At 36.3% G+C, this 20,982-nt stretch overlaps 2 protein-coding genes across 5 annotated transcripts in view; one reads left to right on the top strand and one right to left on the bottom strand.

Moving 5' to 3' along the window:
• Window positions 1-20,982, top strand: part of BRD3 (bromodomain containing 3) — an 87,275-nt gene that overhangs the window by 3,986 nt on the left and 62,307 nt on the right. Inside the window, exon 2 of the mRNA XM_031949443.1 lies at window positions 13,803-13,955. The gene's annotated coding sequence lies outside the window, so the exon portion shown is untranslated. The remainder of the gene's footprint in view (window positions 1-13,802; window positions 13,956-20,982) is intronic.
• WDR5 (WD repeat domain 5) overlaps window positions 1-20,982 on the bottom strand; it is a 90,120-nt gene that overhangs the window by 61,806 nt on the left and 7,332 nt on the right. For all 4 annotated transcript variants that reach the window (XM_031949448.1, XM_031949452.1, XM_031949453.1 and 1 more), the window contains exons 2-3: window positions 9,654-9,791; window positions 7,488-7,628 (exon numbers count right to left, since the gene is read on the bottom strand). The gene's annotated coding sequence lies outside the window, so the exon portion shown is untranslated. The remainder of the gene's footprint in view (window positions 1-7,487; window positions 7,629-9,653; window positions 9,792-20,982) is intronic.

Below are 20,982 nucleotides of genomic sequence, written 5' to 3'. Positions count from 1 at the left end.
GACACAAAGATCTCCCCCATCCTTATATAGCAGGGAGAATTTGGTTTTCTCCCTTTCTCTTCCAACCTACTTGTTATAATCACAGAAAGTGAGGGGCAGAAAACAGAGCTAATAAGGTGTTAATTTGTTTTAAAAATCAGTGAGAAATGTGCTTATAACACATTACTTTTTACAGAATTTGAAGAAATTACCCTAATGAAGTTGGAATAGCATTTGGCCATTTGCTGAATAAAAATTGGATACACTTTCAGTTGGCTTTTAAATGCTAAGTCTTCTGTACTTCATATTGGTCAAAGAACAGAAGCTGGGAGCACTTTTGTAGAGTATGACCACTGAGTCTCTACCAGAAAGAGGGAGAGGGCAGGATTTTCTTTCCCCCCTCCCCATACTGGCCTTGCTATCTCACAGAAGAGCTTCTTGCCTAGTACACCAAAATCCACTAGCTCCACCAAATCCAGAAGGGTACGCAGAGAGACAGACACAGGGAATTGGGGACTGGAAGCACCTTCAAAGAAGCTGACTTCTGGTAGCAGAGAAGAGAGTCAACTATGGATTCAGGAAACTTGAAGTCAAGAGTTGAGCTGTGGAGAATAGTAGACCCAGGGGAACCAGATAAGTGATCCACACAGAAAGGAAGCTACACTTAAGGGGTAGCAGTATCAGGATACAATGAGAAGAAACTTGAGTTCCTTTAGCCACATGTGTTCCCTACATATGTAATTTTGTATTATTTTATTCTTAACTTTATGTGCATATGCAGATAATTACATAATTAAGAGTGGTCTTGCCATGAACACTATTATGAATTTGTGGGACAAGGCACTCCTGGTTTAATGGTGAAGGAAAATGTTTTGTAGCTACTCTTTTTACTATACCATCTTAGTAAACATTCTTGCTGTGAGCTAATTTTATCTATTGACTGACTGCTAAAGATAAGCTTACTAGTGGGAGCTTGAGAACCATAGTTTTATGATTAAAGACCCACAGAATAATTTTGAATCTTTAAGAATAATCACCTTTACAGGAAGCCACCTTCAAAGCTATGAGTGCTAAGGTGAGGAGACAGCTCCTGAAAAGGGGTGAAGTACTTCACTAACAATATCCTCCTATCTCTTCAAGTGGTTATCCTACATCTTTCTTCCTTTCCACAATCAAATTCCCCCCCACACACCAAAAAAAGAACCCTCTATTTTCATTTCCTTTCTTCTCACTTTTTCAACCCTTTGCAATGTAGCTTCTTACTGCATTAATACAATTGAAATTACTCTTGTCAAAATTATCAGTATGTCTTAATTTCAAAATGGCCTTTTCTCAATTTTCCTTCTTTCTGGTTTTTCAGAAGCATTTTATCTATTGACTTCCTAGATACTCTTACCTTTCTGGGAGAAAAATACTGTCACAGTTACTACCTCAATTTCCATGTGTTCAATTATCATCTCTATATAACTTTCAGATATTCAGCTGTATTTAGAGTTCAGCTGAACTCTGGTCCCACATCATGTTGTCTCTTAAATATTTTGAACTTCGCATTCCCAAGACATTTCAAACATATTTTCCCAAAACACCCACTCTTCTTCCTAACTTACCTAATACTGTTTAAGTATTATCTTTTAGCCACCCCAGGTTTACTTTCGCAAGGTCATTTCCATTCTGCATTACCATTGCCACACATAGCTAATCTGTTGTCAACTCTTGTTAGTTCTACCTTCACAATACTTCTTGTATCCATCCCCTCTTGTTATTCATCCTTCTACCACAAAGACAGACTATTATCACCCTTGTTTTGAACTATTGTGATAGTCTCCTAAGTGGTTTCCCTACTTCAAATTTCTTCTCTCTCCAATCATTTTCCATAAAGCTGCCAATATTATTTTTCTAAACCAAACATCTAACCATGCTACCCTCACTCATGCTCAGTAAACTCCAGTAATTCCTATTTTCTGTCAAATCAAATTTAAATTCCTCTGCTTGCCATTTAAAGTCCCTTACAATCTGACTCCAACCTACCTTTCCAGTTTTATTATATACTATTCTCCTACAAACACTATGGGCCTGTCAAACTGACCTACTTTTTGTTCCTCACACACAACATTCCACGTCTCATCTCTGGGCTTCCACACATTCCTGAATTCACTTTTCTCCTGTGCCTCTTAAGAATCCCTAGTTTCTTTCAAAGCTTGAATTAAGCACAGCCTTCTACAAGAGGCTTTTCCTAAAACCTCCAGGTGCAAGTTTCTTCTGTCCCCCTCCCTCAAATATTATCTTGTAAACATTTTGAATACATTTATATATTTACATAGTGTGAAGGTAAGGATTATTTCAGTTTTGTCTTTGTAGCTACATAACCTGGGATATAGTATGTATTTAATAAATGCTTATTGATTGATTTACCTGATACATAATAATGATAATAAAAATTGACATTTATAGGATAGTTGAGGTTTGAAAAGCACTTTATATACATCATTTCATTTGATTTTCATAACAATCCTGTGAGATGAGTGCTGTGGCATAGATCTGCCAGATATTTAGTAAATATTCGTTAAATTGGAAGATATTTAAATATAAATAGTAATTGTTTCCCCACCTACTCCCTCAAATTCTCAGTTTTTATTGAGTTTCCTATTCAGTTTCCTAGATTCACAATTTTTATCTCTTCACTTTCACTCCTGATATTTCGTTAGTTGCTAAGATACATCAGTTCTATCTCCACATTTCTTGTACCTGTCTCATTTTCTCCACTCATGTGATCTTCACCTTAGTTCTTGCCCTATGCCACAATGTTGCTCAGAAAAACCCTTCAAATTGCAAACTATTAACCAAAATGTGAAAGTGTTCTAAATTATAGATAATAAAAAAATTGAAAATCAAAACAATGACTTAGCTTACAACCAGCAAATTGACCAAGATGACAAAAGATGAGAATAGCCAATTTTGGAAGGGTTATTGCAAGAAAGGCACAACTATTGCATTTTGGGTAGTTCTATGGATTAGTTCAACCATTCTTGGAAAGGAATTTGGAATTATGCCAAGTTACTAAAATGTCCACACCTTTTGACAGATTTCATTCTAAGGAGATCAATGACAAAAAAAAGAAAGGTTCCATCTATACTAAAATATTTGTGCTGGTATTTTTCAGCTGTAACTGGAAACAAAATAGATACCCATCAATTGGGTAATGGTTAAACATACTATGATATGTAAATGTAGTTATACTACAAGAAATAATGAACACAGAGAATCATGGATGAATTGATGCAAAGTGAAGTAAACAAAAGAGGAAAACAATATTCACAATGATTTTAGTGAGCGAATGGAAGGATCAACAACATTACATTAAAAGTAAATTCAGGATATTTATAATAATTAAGATTTCACCCAAAGAATATGTAAGAAGACATCTCCTCCTTTGCTCTCATCCTTACAAAAGTAGGAGATTTTGGATATAGAATATTTTATCTAACACCAAACTTTTTTGATAAGTTGTCAAGTTTTACTGTATTTTCCCCCTCTCCCCACCTTATTATAAGGATAACTCTCTGAAACAGGGTTGGGGGAAGGAAAAAGTGATTATTTTAGATGATATAAAAACAAAAATTCCAATATAAGTTTTTTTTTTTTAATGAAATAAAAAGAATACTTTTTTCCTGTCTTACTCCAGCTACCTTTCCAGATTTTTTTCATGTTATTATCCTTTATACATACTATATTCCAGGGGAATGAATCCACTTGCTGATCCCATGGACTTGTCATGTCATCTTCTACTTCTCTTGTCTTTCCCCAGACATCAAAAGCATTCCTTCCTCAGAGTCCTTAGTGTCTTTTGAGAAGCCCTTTCTGATCCACTTCCTTGCAATTGCTCTCTCCTCAAATTATGTTGCATTAAAATCCCCACCCCCACCCCATTGGTACAAATGGTACAAATTTTCTTTTCCTTTCATGCTACTTTATTCTTTGTATTCCCAAAATCTAATAATGTCTTGCAAATGGTGTTTATTAAATGCGTATTGAATGGTTAAAACATATAGACTGAGTTTACAATCTGGTAGAGGATTCAGGACCTACACATAAAAGAAATGAATAGAGCTAGTAGTTTAGATTGAGTGTCAAATAATACTTCAGTGACTCACACTGTGGAAGAGTCCTCAGAAGCCATCTGATTCCACAATATTCCTCAAAGTGAAGTCAAAAGGAAGGAAATGCTTGGGACAATACCAAGTATAGAATTGCTAATTGACTAATTCATTAGTAACTTCAATTCAACAAACTTTTAGGAAAGGCCTAATACCTACAAAGCAAAGTGCTAAGTGTGCTGGAAATGCAAAGACACCAGTTCCTGCCCTCAAGGAACTTATCTTTCCAGATAATTACATAGATGATATTTTGAAGAGGCAGAGAGAACCCTAATAGCTGTGGGGATTAGAGAAGGTTTTGAGGGGAGGGGGAATGGTACATAGACTGTGCCTTGAAAAAAGATAAAGCTTATGAGAAGAGAGAAAATGCCATGTTATAGTGGATAGACACTGAACTCAGTCAGGAAAAGGGAAGAGGAAGGAAAGAGAAAATAAGTGTTTATATAGTACCTACTCCGTACCAGGGACTTTAAAAATATTATTTTATTTGATCCTTACAATAATCTTATAAGATAGTTGCTATTATTATGTTCATTTTATAGTTGAGGAAACTGAGGTAAAAAAAGAAGTTAAGTGACTTGCCTGGGGTCACACAGCTAGCATTTGAAGTTAAATTTGAACTCAGGTCTTTCTAACTCCAGGCCCAGCTACACACTTAGTCTGAACAAGAGGGAGCCACTGAAATTTTTGAGCAGAAAAGTGAGAAAATTAGACATGTGGCTTATAGAAAGATTATTTTGGCTTATTTGGATGAGTAGAAGCAGAGAGAACAATTAGGAGACTATCCTAATATGTAATATAAGGAGTTCTCCTTACTAGAAGTAATAAGGACCTGAAATTGGGTAGTGGAAATGTGAAAGGAGGGAAGGTGATGGATATTAGAATTGTTATGAAGTTCCAGGATGCAAGATTTGTGAATTGGAGGTTTATAAAGAAGGAAGAGTCCAGGATGATTCTGAGATTATGAAGCTATGTACCTAGTTGACAGTATAACAGAGAAGTTTGAAGGGGAAAATGGGTTTAGGTGAGGAAAATAATTTTCGTTTATAAAAATTTCACTAAATTAAAAATGTCTACAAAATATTAAAGCTTATAATGAAGAACTTGATTTTAGTAGAGAGATTAGGCAAGTTTTAGATTCAGCCCTATCACCAAGAGTAGCCATGTAAACTTATTTAGGTCAATTCCTTGGTTTCCATTATTATTATTGTTGTTGTTCAGTCATTTTCAATCATGTCCAGTTCTTTGTGACCCCATTTGAATTTTCCCTGACAAAGAAATTGGAATGGTTTGCCATTTCCTTCTCCAGCCTGTTTGATAGATGAGGAAACTAAAGCAAATAGGGTTAAGTGACTTGCCCATGGTCGTACAGCTAGCATATATTTGAGGCTGGATCTGAACTGACAAAGATAGGTCTTCCTGAATCTATATCTGGCACTCTATCCACTGAGTCACCTTGTTGCCTCTCAGTTTTCATACCTATAAAATAAAGCACTTGACCCAGGTGTTCTCCAAGGCCTTATGCATCTCTGATATCTTTGTCTTCCATTGCCAACCACTTACATAATTTTTTAGACACTGGTTCACTAGCTAACTCATATCCTGGTTACTTACTAGGGACTTACTAGACTTACTAGATAGGACTATCTATCTTTAGCAAAATAAAAAAAATAAAAATCATGAGTACTGGTCAAAACTCTCTTAAATACCCACAAAAAATCAACAGCACCAATGAGCTGGAGAAAATCTCAACCTGGTTCTGCAATAGACTAACATCCAGAGAGCTCAGAATAGGGAGAGATGGATTAGAAAGAAACTTGGAGTGGGCCTGCTATTTTAACATCAGGGATATGAGTTGTGGTGGTTCTCCCTGCTCCTGATTGAGGATGAGCTGAAGAGGACAATGTTTTCTCCAAACATAAAAGAAAAACTGACTAGACCTGGGCCCCCACAGATCACTGAATGTTTCCTGTACAAGAACCATAAGATTTAAAACAAAAAAGTTCGTTCTTATGGATTTTACTTTGGACTTCTAGTACAAAGGCAAAAAGTCCAGGGAGAGTTTCATGGCTAGCTCTAATGGGTTTTCTTTCTTTTTCCCTAAGAAACACCTAGGTTCCTTCTTATTTTCCTCATCTCATCTTTTCCATGCAGTGTGTATTTTGTGTCTCTTTCATCATCCTCATGGTTCGAGAACCAACTGAAATAGAGGTGGAAAAGGTTTTCTAAAATCTTAAGGATTACAGTAGGCTCATTCCACAGCTGTCTTCCTTGTGACATGTCAAACTCTGAAAGGACAAAATTGGAATGAGAAAAAACACAATTGTAAGTTGTGCATAATCACAATTCTGGTTATGCAGTAGTAGCTTATTGCTTATGAAAGGGAGTAACAAATGTTAACAAAAGCTAATCTTCAAAATACTCTATTCAGAAACGCAAAGCAAAGATGCTGACCATATTCTACCACTCAAACATTGAAAGGTTCATGCAAACATAAGAAAAGGGATCCATATATAGCAAGGTATACGTTGTAGAGAAACCAATGATGAAAAATGAAAATGTCCCTTCCTCAAACATATCATGGAGGGGATTGTGAAGGACTGGGTGGGGTTATTCCTCTGTAATACACTTAGTGCATGATACAAAGGATGGCATTTGATTCTGACTATAATATATTTATGATCTCAGACACTGATTTTCCTATTGATCTTAGGGTTCTGGTGTCAGTGTTACCATAGCACCAGTGGGAATATGAGATTTCAGGGAAGGGGAAAGCCTTTAATTAACAGGTAACAGCAGCAGCTAAAATCAGGCTTTCAAAAATGGGCCTGATGCCAGTATTTGCCAGTTACTGGAATGATTTGAAAAAGATTTAATACCTTTCTCTAGACCAGTTCTCTCTATGTCTCTATATCTCTGTCTCTGTCTTTCTCTCTCTCACACACAAGCTAAATATACAACATGTTTAAATTTTCTTTCAACATGTTTGTCACTTACATTCATAGTTTCCTACCCTGTTTCCCCATATTGGAATAAAATTTTAATTGTATAAGGAAGACACTAAGAAATAAATACAATCACAATAAACAAGAATGTCAAAAGAATATGCTTGTTGCCTTAGAAGGCCTCTGGATACTACATGGGAATTGTGTAAGAAGTACAGGGTATCTTTTAATAAGTTTATTATTTCAAATTACCACGATGAATTGAAAAATCTCTGTTGGTTGTGAATATTTGTTTGCTACCCTTTGCTTTGCTTTACTCTTTTTCTTCTTTATTTCCTTTTTGGAAATAAAATAAAACATTGAAAACAGAAACTCATGGGTAATAAATAGAACACATCACAGAAATTACCTGCAGAATGTAGCAATTATGTGAGCCTGAGTGTAGATTTATTTTCTTTGACTGAAGTCTGTGGATAGCTTAGCATCGCTGGTCCCTTGGTGGACTTTTGATTTCCCTTTTCCATCTGGAGAACCAGCAACTGGCAAGAACCTGGTGTCAGAACAAAGGCTATGCAAGTATTGACAAATATTAGCACACACAAAAGACTGCATCTGGAGACTGGCTTGGAGCCTTTACAAACATTCTTATCCTGGAAAGCATCATCCCAGAGCCCTCCTGGACCTTGTCTATTCCCAATCACTCCTTACTTCCTGCTAACTATTTTACACATTAGTCATTCTAATTTTCTTTTCTACATGAGTTGTCTTTCCTCTTACTGATATAATGAAGCACAGACTTGCCCTCACAGCTGCAGGTAATAGGATCTGCCATGCCACAGGGGAAGCATGAGTCTCGGCAGGCTTAGGCTGCTAGTGGGTAGCAGAATGGCAGAGGGTCTTGTCACCTGTCTTCAGGCCCATCTAGGTCCCAAGCTTACAGAATTGTATGAACTCAGATTTACACTTGTATAGAATTGCCCATATGACATATTTCAGGGCAAATGAGTATATATCTTTTGTCCTAAGTCATGGTGCAATAGTACTAAAGGTTTTTATACTTTGTAATAATACATAATAATACTGTGAACTTATACATGAGCTTTATATAAACAGGAAAAAATATGACCCCAGATATTCAAGGGAGTCCTTAGTTGCCAGCTTAAGCTCTAGCTAACAGGAAGGAAAAAGGGACCAGCCAAAACATAAAAGGATATGGTTCCCCAGTTGGGAATTGGAGAGCATGGTCAATTGTGTTTTAGAATATTAGGCTATTCCAGTTTCTAGAAACAAAATTCTCATTGAATGGGATCATGATATAAACCTTTTTTTTGAGGGGGAGGGAGCATTATGTGACTTTATTTTTGGGGGGGAACCACTTAATTATTAGATTTGGCTCAATTCTGGAATCTTTCAAAGAAGGAAAACATGGCAAAATACAATGCTAATCAAGTATAGAATAGCTGTTTGCTCCACAGAAAAGAAATGCTTAAAAATGCAAAAAGACTGATAAGCATCTATTGAAAACTACTCAAAACAGGAAATACTAACCCATAATTCTTATTTTATTCTCCTAGAAGGTCAATACTTAAAATATTTAAGCATGAAACTTTTTTTTATTTCATTAAAGCTTTTTATTTACAAAAATATGCATGGGTAATTTTTTAGCATGACCCTTGCAAAACTTTCTGTTCCAAATTTTTCCCTCCTTCCCTCCACCCTCTCCCCTAGATGGCAGGTAGTCTAATATATGTTAAATATGTTAAAATAAGTGTTAAAGCCAGTATCTATATATACATACAGTTATCTTGCTGCACAAGAAAAATTGGTTAAAGAAAGCAAAAAAAAAATAAATAAATAAAAACACCTGAGAAAGAAAACAAAATGCAAGGAAACATCAACAGAAAAAGTGAAGATGCTATGTTGTGGTCCACACTTAGTTTCCACAGTCCTCTCAGGGTATAGATGGCTCTCTTCATCACTGAACAATTGGAATTGGTTCGAATCATCTCATTGTTGAAGGGAGCCACGGCCATCAGAATTGATCATAATATAGTATTGTTGCTGAAGTGTATAATGATCTCCTGGTTCTGCTCATTTCACTCAGCATCAGTTCATGTAAGTCTCTCTAGGCCTCTCTGAAATCATCCTGTTGGTTATTTCTTACAGAACAATAATATTCTCTAACATTAATAAACCATAACTTATTCAACCATTCTCCAATTGATGAGCATCCACTTAGTTTCCAGTCTCTAGCCACTACAAAGAGGGCTGCCACAAATATTTTTGCACATGTGGGTCCCTTTCCCTCCTTTAAGATCTCTTTGGGATATGAGCCTAGTAGAAACACTGCTGGGTCAAAGGATATGTACAGTATAATAACTTTTTGAGCACAGTTCCAAATTGCTCTCCAGAATGGTTGGATCTGTTCACAGTTCTACCAACATTGTATTAGTGTCCCAGTTTTCCTACATCCCCTCCAACATTTGTCATTATCTTTTCCTGGAATGAAACATTTTATGAGACTAATGAACACCCATTTTTCCTTAACTTCAACTCTTCACTATTTGAATAATACCTTCAGGGTCTATGCCTTCTGCTAAGCCAGGTTATGGCTTAGCTTCATATTCCTGTCATTGGTCACCTTCTCTGAGATGGAGAAAGTCTTGCTACTGTCAGTCAACTCTGCTTGAGGAACTCAGGAGCTCACAACTTCCTGGGGAGAAAAAAAAAAAAAAAACTAGGTTGCTGTCAAGACTGGAAACAACTACCTCAGGACCACCTATGTTTAGAGAAAGAAATTTAAAGGAGAAGAGGTAGTCAGGGGTCCAAGGCCAAGGACAATGCTCAAGTAGTAGTATAAGAAGTTACCATAACTGCTAGAGGAAGAGATTCTCTTCCTTCCTATGAGAAGTTCAAAAGAGAACCTTTGCAAAGTTGTCACACACAGAAAAACAATAGAAAAAGAATACCAGAAGGTGAAATCCATCCTTTTAAGCTCTATCAAGTAGACTGCTTTTTCAGGTAATTGTGCCAATTTTCTTTGGTACCCATTAACTTCCCCCTACTGCTATCTTGGGGACCAAAAGATTGCTCTTGCTGCATCATCCCAGAATCTTTTTTGTATTAAGCACATGTTCCCAGATATGAGGAATGGAGTGGGGAAAGACTTGAGGTAGGAAATAAGTTCAGCTCTGGGCAGAGCACATGGATCTGACCTGATTATCCACTGTGTGTGAGTAACAAGAGCATCATAGCATAGTTAGTAGAAAGCTGGTCTCTGAGGAAGACCTGGGTTAAATCTCACCTCTGACACATCCTGCCTATGTGATCTTAGGCAAGTTATCTAACTTTTCAGTGTCCCCAGTAACCTTCTAAGGTTAGAGATAGTAGTGATCTATACTGACAGTGAGTTACAGAGTTCCCTATACTGATGAACCTTGCATTTGATTTTTTTTCAAATCCAAAGTGGCAGAGAGAGCCAGAGTCCTTTGGAATAGATTCTGGACAGGGTTTAGTTATTAGGAAATGGGAAGCAGCAAAATCATGATATAGTGTAAAGGATTACAGATTTGGAATCATGGGATCTGGGTTCAAAATTCAGCTTCACCCACTTATTATCATGTGACTTCCAACAAGTCATTTCACTAGATTCTTCCAACTCTGGGATCCTGTGACTTTAAGCCTGCTGTACAATCCTACACACACTACAATAGCACAATCAGATGAAAAAGCATTAGACTGCATGTCAAAAGGTTCAGGTTCACTCAGAATCCTTAACTATTGGATATAACTTTTCCAGTCTAAGTTTTCCCAGCATCAGTAAATAAAATATCAGTGGATTTTCTTTTCCTCTCACTCTCCTGGGGATGTTAAATAAAGATAAAGAAGAACATGGTTGGGAAGTGCACACCTAGGTCTGTGGATGAAGGTATCTCTGGCATAGTAGAGATTTAGACTTTAATCTAAAATTTTTCACTTTAACAGTTATCTAATTCAATTTCCTCATCTTACATATAAACTGAAGACAAGACAGGTGAAATGATTGCCCAAGATCACAAATTAATATTGGCAGAGCTATGATCTGAACCTTGATTTTGTGATTACAAAGTTAACACTCTACTTGTACACAGTAAGCCATTAATAAACGTTTGTTGAGTTGAACTGGGTTCTATAGAACTAGGACCAGAGTCAGCCAGTCTATAAGCATTTATTAAGTGCCTTCTTTGTGTTAGGCACTGCACTCAGCTCTGAGGATACAAAAAAAGGCAAAAGACAATCCCTGCTCAGGTTTGTTCAGTATTAGGAAAACCATCAGCATGACTGACCATATCAATAATAAAACCAAGAGAAATCAATAGATGCAGAAAAGACCCTTGACAAAATAACAGCACCATTCCTACTAAAAACATTAGAAATGGTGCAGTGGATAGAGTATTGGCCCTGAAGGCAGGAGAATCTGAGTTCAAATTTGGTCTCAGACACTTATCTATCTGTGTGATCATGGGCAAGTCCCAACTGCTTCACCAAAAACAAAACAAAACAAACAAACAAACAAACAAAAAAAAAACTGGCCAATCACAATTCATAGTCTGGATGATATTTTGGGGCAGTTAAATGGCACAGTGGATAGAATCTGGTTTGAGACACTTAATGCTAGCTGTGTGACATGAGCAGATAATCTAACCTAACTCTGCCTCTTCCTCCCCAACCCCCCCAAAAAAAGGACGAAAAAAAATACAACACTAGACAGCAAAGAAATAAATGGTGTTTTCCTTATAATGATAAATAGCATCTATCAGCAAGCATTTTCTGTTATGGGTATAAGCTAGAAGTCTTCCCAATAAGATCAAGGGTGAAGCAAGGATGCCCATTACAAAATTATTCAATATTGTATTAGAAATGTTGGTTATGGGGATAAAAGAAGTAAAGGAAATTGAAGGAGTTATAATAAGCAATAAAGAAACAAAACTATCACTCTTAGCAGATGATGATGATGGTATGCTTAGAGAATCTAGACAGCCAACTAAGAAAGTTAGTGGAAATAATGAACAACTTTAGTAAAATTGTAAGATGTTAAATAAACCCACATAAATTATCAGCATTTCTACATATAACTAACAAATCCCAGCAGCAAGAGAAAAATTCCACTTAAAGTAACTATAGACAATATAAAATACTTGGATGTCTACCTGCCAAGACAAACCCAGGAATTATATGAATACAAATATAAAATATTTTTCACATATTCACTTATGACCAAATAAGAGATAGAAAGCATTACAAAATGGAAAGTGGATAATTTTGATTATATAAAATTAAAAGTTTTTACAAAAACCAATGCAAACAAGATTAGAAGGAAGGAAGCTAGGAAACAATTTTTACAGTAAATGTTTCTGATGAAAGCATCATTTCTAAAACATATAGATAACTGCATCACATTTATGAGACTATAAGTGTTTGCTATAGGCCAGGCATTGTACTACTATATACTATATATATATATATATATATATATATATGTAAAACCTATATCAAATTGCTCACTCTCTTAGACAGTGGGGAAGTGACAGAAGGAGGAAAAAAATTGGAACTCAAAATTTTCAAATGAATGTTAAAAAATTATCTCTGTACATAATTAGAAAAAAAATGCTATTTTTAAAAAAGTGGTTTTTGCTCTCAAGATACTTAGCATAACAGGTCTCTTACTACTATTTACAAACTAGACATATAGGATAAATTTGAAATCAACAGTAGGAAGACAACTAGTTTAAGGGGGAATCAGGAAGGGTTTCTTATAGAAAGAAGCCAGAGGATCCAGCATGGTGAGGGAAAATGTTTTAGGTATGAAGGTCAGCCTAGTAAAAATATTTATAGGATAGAGTGGCTTCTTCCAGGAAAAGCCTGGAGGCCAGAGTCAGTGGAAGTAAGAAGGGGACAGCTTGCAAAGAGCTTGAATGCCAGAGAATTTTATTTTTGAGCCACTGGGGTCAAATAGGGAGCCACTAAAGCTTATTGAATAAGGTGGGGTAACATGATCAGATACATGTTTTAGGAAGATTACTTTGATAACTTAGTGGAAAATGGTCAGGAGAAGAAGAGATGTAAAAAGGGAAATCAAAAAACATTCTATGGCAATAGTAAAGACCTGTGGTGAAGAGGGCTTATACCAGTAGGTAGAGGGAGTATCAAAAGAAGAGAAGATAACATAAACACAAAATGTTTTGAAGGTAAAATTGACTGGCCTTGGCAATAGATTGGATATAGAAGTGAGAAAGAGGGAGAAGAATTCATAATTATAGATGCATACATTTAAATAAAAAGGCAGCGTGTTATGGTGCACAGAGAGCTGGGATGGAGCCAGGAGATCCTCTAAGTGACTATGGAGAAGTCACTTAATTCTCCGTAAAATGGAAATAACAAAAACAATAACAATACTTGGATTACTGACCTCACAAGAGTTGTGAAGAAAGGAGTTTAAGGACTACCAAAGGCACTCTACAAAGGTGAGTACTTATTCATTACCTTTGGCACTTAGAAACAAGAATGCAGTTCAAAAATAAAGGCAGAAAACAACATAATTGCATCTCAGTATTAAGAGTCTCTACCCCATCCCCCACCCATGGTCAATCAGATCTTCTCAGGTCATGAAATAAATCTGAGATATGCAAATTTGTCTGCAGTAGGAGAATCCATAATGACCTGTCTTCCTCCCACTTTCCTTTAGGTACTCCTAAATATTTCCTAGGATGGCAATCCCACAGAGGTATAGAATTGAGTAACAGTCTTCTGAATTCAATGGCTTCCAATTCACTTCCACAAATAATCCAGGAGAGTCAACTACAGGCAAGAAGGAAAAGGAAAAGAAAGGAAAAGAATGGTAAGGGAAGAAGCATTGATTTATTAAGTGCTTGCTATAGGCCAGGCATTGTACTACTAATCACTTTACAAAGATTTCACAGCAAACTCAGAAGGTAGGTGCTCTTATTATCCCAACTTTACAATAGAAGAAACTGAGGCCAATAGCGGTGAAATGAATTACTATCCAGGGTCACACTACTAGTAAATATCTGAGACAGGATTTGAATTCGGGTCTTCCTGATTCCAGGCACAGGGATCTATTCACTGCGCTACCTAGTTTCCTAAACTGAATAGAGAGTCAGGCAGCAAATAAGTGATGGTTTGTTAATTTTTTTAATTGTTAAAGTTAATGGTTTGTTTATTTTCTTAAAAAATGTTTTTGACTAGACCTTCATTTTCACTGACATAAAGAAGAACATTGCAAGGCTACATGACTTATTACCTAAGGTCAAAGAGCCAGTATGTGTTAGAAGTGGTATGAGGATCCAAATAATACTGACCTGGAGGCAACCTCTCTGTCTCCCATATGAGGCTGTCATGATAATTGCTTATGTCAAATTAATAAAATATCATTTGGATAACTGGGTGCCTGGTTAAAAGGAATTTTTTGAATACAAGAAAAATGGGTATAATGTGAAATTTAACAGGGAGAATAGAGGGGTACTAGAACATTTGAGTAAAGAGCACATGAGATTTTCAATTACACTGAAAGGTTATGTTCTTACTTCTTTTTACTTATTACTTCTTACCTCTTATTCTGGGAATACCTGTTTATGTTATTCCTTCTCTGGGGAATAAGGCAGATTCATCAGTCATGAAGGGAATTGATACTGGAATTTCTTCTTAGATAAACTTAGGCTTTAAGTCTCCTGGAAAAAATTAGGCCTTTAAAGCACAGCCTGTTGAACAATGAAGGACAAAGTCAGAGCATTTGGGACCTTGTCAAATGTTTTTTAGACCTGGCACCATCACTCAAGGTCTCTGGTGACTGGCTGATCAAATGATTTATGGAAAATGGCATATCCTTATTTTTGGCCTCAAAATCAGAGATTGCTAAAAACAAACCAAAACATATTTATGCTTTGATCCTCCACTTCTGAGCAGCCAAGTATTCTTTATTTTGCTTCAGAAGATGCAATTTGATACCAATTGCCTCGGTGCCTGTCTTTTCCTTTGTTTGGAATAGCATTAGATGAGGAGAATTCACCTTTGCAAATGAATTTTCAAGGTTACTGGATGGGGGAAAGGGGATCCCTAGGATGGGCTCTGTACTAACTAGTTGGATAACATGAAAAAGTCCTTATCCTTCCACTTTCCTCATGTATATTAGACTGGATGATGATCTGTAGTCCAATTCTGTTTGGAGAATAATGATGGTATTATGGAAAGAAATTAGAACATGGGGTTAAGGGAGACCTGAGTTCATAGCTGCACTCATTAGCCATGGGATCATAGGAAATCCCTTTAACCTCTCTGAGACTCAGTTTCCATAGTAAATTGGGGATAATAACTCCTGCCCATTGCCACCACCATCATCACCATCACTGCCATTTATATAGCACCTATTATGTGCCAGGCATTGTGCTAAGCACTTTACAAATAGTATTTCATCTGATTTTCATAAACAATTTTTGAATTCAGTGGCTCCCAATGAGCTTGACAAATAATCCTGAAAGACTTACTACAAGTAGGAAGGGAAAGAAATAAGTATTTATAAATGCCTACTAGATGCTAGGGATTATACTAATCATCTTAGAAACCTTATCTCATTTGATTTTCACCACAATCTTGGGAAGTGTATATCACTCTTATTCTCCCTTTTCAGTTGAAGAAATTGAGGCAAACAGCCCAGTAGACACGCTAGTAAGTGTCCAAGGCTGGACTTGAATTCAGGTCTTTCTGACTCCAAACCCAGATCTCTAACCATTGTGCTATTTAGTTGCCGGACCACAACCTCATAGGTTTGTTGTGAGGAAGGTACTTGGGAAATGTTAAAATGCTCTGGAATGTGAGTTAGCATTTAATCAGTGCTTTAAGATTCAAAAAGTACTTTGCATATGCTATTTCATATGATCTTCAGGAAGTTGATGCTTTTATTATCCCTCTTTGACAGATGAGAAAATCAAAGCTGAAAACATGAAATGATTTGCTTAAGGTCACACAGCTAATAAGTGTCCCAAGGCAGGATTAGAACCTTAGGTCTTCCAGATTCTAAATCCAGCACTCTTCATTGAACACCTAGTCATGTGACTTGTTATTTATATTTGAGGCTCTTTATAACTATAAAATTCAATAATGCTTTTACTTTTAAGACTCCCTCTCATTTCCATGTGGTTGTATGATCTAAGTTCCTGCTGTAGGTTTTTGACGTGTTCCACTTTGAAGTCTAGTTATACTGAGTGGCTTCTAGCCAGTTGTTGAGCCTATTTCTTCCACAAATGGTTCAGAATCCTTGGCCAAAGGTCCTTGGCATATGTCCTTTTTCCCTAGCATATGCTAAGACCCTAGTTTCCTTATTTCAGAATTCACAGAATCTGCTTGATTGGGATTTCTGCACATTTTAAGACTAACAGTTTTGTTTAATGTTTAGGAAAGCAGTCCTATTGATGTATATAATGAATGGAATTATTCATTCATTAGCTGTGATCTTGCTGCCAAGATACTTTCTCAGGATGTAGATGATAGTTTTGGTTTATTCCATGATCCAAAGTGAGAGAGGGACCTGGTAGGCTACAAACAAGGGAAGGCCCATCAATTGGGGAATTGTTGAACATATTGTGGTAAATGACTATAAGTGAAAGGGACAACAAGGTAGTGTACTAGGCAGAATGCTAGGCCTAAAGTCAGGAAAACCTAGGTTTAAATACAGCCTCAGGCACTTCTTAACTGTGTGACCCTAGCAAGACAATCACTTAACCTTGTTTGCCTCAGTTTCCTCATCTGTAAAAAATGAGTTGGCAAAGGAAAGAATCAAGTACAAATTGTCCTGTAGGAAATGATGAATTTGGGGAATACAGAAAAATAAGGGAAAATATGTATAAATTGGTGCATTAAAGTAAGCAGAATAAAAAAAAATCATCTAGAGATGAAAAAAGGCACCTTTACTTCTTCTTTAGAGAGGTTAAGAGAATACATTATCAAAACAAAGCATCATATATACTGTCAAACGTGGTCATTTTAGCAGCTGTTTTTGCTCCACTATATGGGGAAGCAGAGTATGTATATGTTGAAGTGATTGGGATGTAACATCCATCTTTTTGAAAGAAATCAAGTGAACCACGTTGTTCTTACCTAATGTGGCACTTTCAAATATCTTTCTCAGAATTTCAATCCAAATGACACTTTTAGAAAATCCTTTCTACTACTACCTAAGAAGCAGCAATCCAACCTTTGTTTGAAGTCTTCCCATGTGGGGGAATATACCTCATTTCAAGAGTAGTCTTTTTCACTTTTAGAGCTCTTGATTTCACCTCAACTTGCCTCTTTGCAATGTCCATGCAGTGTTGCAAGGTTTGTCCTTTGGAACCAAGCAAAACAAATTATTTTTTCTTCTACAAAACAGCCCTTCGCATATTTTGGAAGGTAATCATCATGTTCCTCTTAGTTTTCTCTTCTCCAGGCTAAACATTTATAATTCTTCCACATGCTCTTCATATGCAAAAACTTGAGGCTTTTCACCATCTTGGTTGGGTTTTTCCAGAAATCTCTTATTTTTCAACATCCTTATTAAAATATGTACTCAAAAGTGAACCTGCTATTCTGAATGTGGTCTGAGCAGGGTAGACCTTGTTCCCTTTTATTTTTGGAAGCTGGGCCTTCTTTTAATGTAGCCAAGACCCCATTAGAGTGGGTCTTTTTAAACTTTCTATATCACACTATTAATTCATTATTAAACCTGCAACCCACAGAACTCAAACTACTATATAACCATGCCTACCCTATCTTTTACTTGTGAATCACATTTTGAAATCAAGTGTAAGGGTCATTAGGTTTAAAAAACAACACATTTAACCATTTCTATTTTTCTTCCTGCCTCCTGTTCCTATCCCTACCAAAGTTTCACACAATGTGAAAATGATCAAATCCACGCCTGGTATTTGATGAATCTAGCATCCCATCACTTTCTTCCCCATTGGAAATGAGAAATTTCATTTCCTTGGCATAAGGAATGTCAAAAATGCCAAAAGGCTCACATTTGATTTGAAACTCTGAACTTACACTTTTGGCATAGTTTCTATACTTGGCAAAAAACTCTCCCTCTTCTTTTGTCATAAATACTCAGTCTTCTTTTCCACAGCAGGAAAGGATTAATTAATTTCCTAATTAATTTCACTCGAATCTATTTTCTGGCCTACTTCCCTCAATCTTCAACTAGACATCCCCTCATACTTCTAGCTTTCCATGATGTCTGAAACTCCATTTATCCCAGGTGTTCTTAAAGATTCTTATAGGGATGGGTTCACTCATGACAACAATTGAGATCTGCTTATTTAGGGTAATAACAAACATAAGCATAATAAACGTCCTGTTTTTAGTTAAAAGGAGGCAGTGTGGTTCTGAGTATAATGGTTCTGAGCTTAGAGAATCTGGGTTCAAATCCCGAGTCTAACACCTCTATTACCTATGAGGTCTTGGGCAGGTTATCAAAGCTCCTGGACCTTCAATGTTTTCCTCTTGAAATGAAGAGGGTAAAATTAATGGCCTCAGATCTTTCCTAGACCTACACCTATGATTATAAGATCATCAGGTCCTCTTTCTGACTCTACATAGTATTAAGAGTAGAAAAAACAAAGACATAATCTAGATGCTTTCTGTCACTTAAAGATCTCTGAATATCTTACATCAACCCAGGCATCATGAAAAAATACCAAAAGAGGAAATTATTTTATATCTCTAGTGGATGCTGCTGAGGTGGATGCCACTAAGGGAGCTCCCACTGAAATTACCCCTTGAGATTTTGGTGATATGAAGGAGGAAAGGATCCAGAATGGCTTAACAGGGAAATTATATTAGGAAATTATTACTCCTAATTTAATATCAGCAATGTAAACTCAACAAGGGACAAACTAAGGCACCTAAGAAGAGAGAAAGGTATTCTATTTGAAATGGCTAAAGCAACAACTGGGGATATTTCATCTGGAAAAAAGGAGCTTTGGGGGAGGGAGAAAGAAAATAAGGGAACACAAAATGACTATTGTCATGTAGAAAATTTGTTAATTAGATAAATCTGTAATATCTGCAATTAAACGTATATAATGTACTGTAGTAGGTTCAAAGATAAATAAAATGTGGTCCCTGCCCTCAAAGAGCTTACAGTTTAATAGGGAAGAAAGGGGATGAGTATAGATAAACAAGATAGAAAAAAAAAATGAGGTCATTAGAGACACACAAAATCCTATGACAGTTTAGAGAAGGGGGAAATGAAAACATGATGAGTGGAAAGCAGAAATTGTCAGGAAAGATTTCATTAAAAAAATGGTATTGGAACTGGGCTTTGAAGAATGGGAAGGATAGCATCATTCAGAAATGTAAGGGAAGGCTATTCCTACTCTAGACAAGGTAGGGAAAAGGAAAAAAATGTAAGATATTCAGGTAAAAGCAAGGAATCTGATTTGGTTGGAGCATCTAAAGTTCCTTAGGAAGAAAGGATAGACTTCTGTTGATCAAGAGGGCATCACAAGGACGACTGGGGTAGAATTTCTAGAGAAGCACATTCTAGCTTAACATGAGGAAATTCCTAACAGAGCTGTTGGACAATGAAATAAGCTGCTTCAGGATTATTCTTCTATCACTCACCAGAAATGTTCCAGCAATGGCTGGATTGCTACCTGTCAGGGAGATATAGAAGTATTTCTGCATCAAAAGGTAGATATACAAGATTTCTAAGGTACTGTCTAGGTCTAAAATAAACAATTCTACAATTAATCACTCCCCTGATTTTTTCTATTCTAGAAATAGCATATTGTCATAAATTAGACTCTCTGGAATGAACATGCATGTAAAAAGTAAACAATATATGTATATATATATAGCAAATGTACTACATATATACACACACATATATATATATATAATTTATATATGGGGATACACATACACTCAAAGCTGAGGAATAAAAATATAGAAGGAAAACAAGAGACACATAAAGACCAAACTTAGAACCAAGTGTTCATTGTGCATTTGTAAATGATCTATTCTCACTTTTTTTCCCCTTTAGTCCACTGATATATCAGCACTCTGTAATGATTTAAGGCAACATGGAGAATTATCTTTTTTTCTAATCAAAATTACAGAGAGCTGTAGTACAGTGAGAGTGAGAAATTCTGAAGCCCTATGTAATAATTATCAGGAAAATGCCCCTCCTACTTTCCTAACTAGAAAATAAATGGCTAGCAAGCCCCCTATAATACATGAGATATTCTTGAGGGCAGAAAATGGAGGCAGTGGGCAGATATTGTAACTGTGGCCCTAGTACTTACTTACATGTCATTGTCTTTCTGCCTTTAATTATTCAGACTAGAGCCTAATATGGATTAGAGTTTCAGCAATTTATATAAACTTTTCATTAAGAAGTTCCTTTCTAAAAACTTAACAGAATTAGAAGGTAATGAATCCTATAAGTTAATTGTAGTATATTTTGAAAACCACAATACTCCTGGAGGCATTGGGAAGGAAAGATTTAAAAGAGACATAGAAAGATAAATATAGCTCTACCCACAAGTGTGTATACATGTGTGTATGTGTATGTTATAATTTATAAGGATAAATACTAGACCTATAATTTCATTGATATAGAGAATTTTCAGATGAGAAAATTTTCCTTACCAATATAGGTCAGCACCTTGTGTTCAATTTAAGTAGTACTGGAGAGTTTTTAAGAGCACTGAGAAGTGACTTGCCCAGAGTCACATAGCCAGTATGTCAGAAATGGGCCCAGTTTGCACGCTCTGCTCTACCATGGTGCCTCTCATAGAATCATAGGATGCAGAAAAATGGGAAATACACAGAAGAGACATCTCACAGGGTGATTAGTAATAGAATGTATA

This window comes from Sarcophilus harrisii, chromosome 2, assembly GCF_902635505.1.
Source record: "Sarcophilus harrisii chromosome 2, mSarHar1.11, whole genome shotgun sequence".
NCBI lineage: Eukaryota > Metazoa > Chordata > Mammalia > Dasyuromorphia > Dasyuridae > Sarcophilus > Sarcophilus harrisii.
The sequence above is the reverse complement of the archived record's forward strand: the minus strand, read 5'-3'. Positions and strand labels throughout refer to the sequence as shown.